This window comes from Humulus lupulus, chromosome 8, assembly GCF_963169125.1.
Source record: "Humulus lupulus chromosome 8, drHumLupu1.1, whole genome shotgun sequence".
Classification (NCBI taxonomy): Eukaryota; Viridiplantae; Streptophyta; class Magnoliopsida; order Rosales; family Cannabaceae; genus Humulus; species Humulus lupulus.
In genome coordinates, this window is record NC_084800.1 from 94,288,957 (window position 1) to 94,290,545 (window position 1,589).

Genomic DNA, 1,589 nt, shown 5'->3' on the forward strand with positions numbered 1-1,589 from the left:
TTGAGGACCTTGATTATTTCTCCATGCAAAATTAGGTTGATTTCTTCGCCCTTGATTGAACGGGTTAGAGAATGGATTATTAGCTTGCCTATTGAAATTTCCCATCATATTCACCTGTTCCATGGGAATGGAGTTGTTCATCTCAACTACCATGCACTGCTTAAATGGGTGAGGACCACCATAATTATGACATACCGCTTTGATTTGCATGACTTGAGTGGCCATAGAATTTTGTTGCAGTTGCTTGGTCAATGATGCAACCTGAGCAATGAGAGTGGTAATAGCATCCAACTCATGCATACCAGCTAGCTTCTTATTTCTATCCCATTCACTTGGCCATTGATAGATATTCATGGCCATTTCTTCAAGAAATTCATAAGCCTCATTAGCACTCTTGCTCATAAAAGCACCACCTGCTGCAGCGTCAATAATGGTGCGAGTCGTCCCACACAAACTATAGTAAAAATTATGGACTAGCATCCATTTTCAATCCCATGATGAGGACACTTCCTCAAAAGCTCCTTAAACCTCTCTCATGCATCATAAAGAGACTCTCCATCAGATTGAGAGAAGTTATTAATTTCCCCTCTTAACTTTGCAGCCTTGCATGGAGGGAAAAATTTAGCAAGAAATTTCAGAGGTAATGCCTCCCATGTGGTAATTGAATTGGCTTGAAGAGAGTTCAACCAACTTTTAGCTCTATCTCGCAGTGAGAATGGGAACAATCTCAGTCTAATAGCATCGTCGGTGACCCCATTATATTTAAAAGAGTCACACAGCTCCAGGAATTTGGCTATGTGTGTATTGGGATCCTCAGTATGGTGTCCACCAAACTGGATAGTAGACTGGACCATTTGCAGAATCGTCGGCTTAATTTCAAAATTATTGGCTACAATTTCTGGCGGTTGGATGCATGATTGTACTCCAGTAATAGCAGGGAGTACATAGTCTCTGAGTATGCGAACTGCTGGCTCAGCAACATCCCTATTCAACCCATTGCCCTGATATTGGGCCATCTTTACTAACCGTTTCTGTTTTATGTTCTGTCTGCAAGTCCTCTCAATTTCAGTATTAATGGGCAAAAGATTGTTAGTCCCTTGATGTCGCATATACCAATTGGCACCTGAAATTAAGATTCTCAAACACAACAGTTATAGACAATTAACATGGAAAAATCAAATTAGAATAAAAAATAATTTTATTGATATTAATAAAAATCAATCGACGGCAACGGCGCAAAAATCTTGTTGTGTAAAACCGATACACAAGTATACATAATTGACACAAATAATAAAATGATAAATAAAGATTGTACCCACGGAGATTGATATACTAATTACCAACAAATTAATTTTCTATTTCTATTTGGTCAACAATAAATTAGTTCCAAAAATATTAAAATAACAAAAGCAATAAACATAAAATAACACTATGAAAGAAAGCAAATAATTGTAAAAACTTCAAAAATAAAGAACTAGGGATTTTAATTTCATCAACTTTTCACTTTATTATTTTGCTAATCAGACTTCACAATTCTTCTTCCTAAACTAATAGCGAATTAACGAAAACGATTCTTACTCTTTTTCAAG

The 1,589-nt window shown here is 36.4% G+C and overlaps 1 non-coding gene across 1 annotated transcript; it reads left to right on the plus strand.

Annotated features, from left to right (window-relative positions):
* Positions 1–489: 489 nt before the first annotated feature.
* Positions 490–596, plus strand: LOC133799003 (small nucleolar RNA R71). The gene has a single exon (XR_009876213.1). It is a non-coding gene; the product is annotated as a small nucleolar RNA R71 (small nucleolar RNA).
* Positions 597–1,589: the final 993 nt, after the last annotated feature.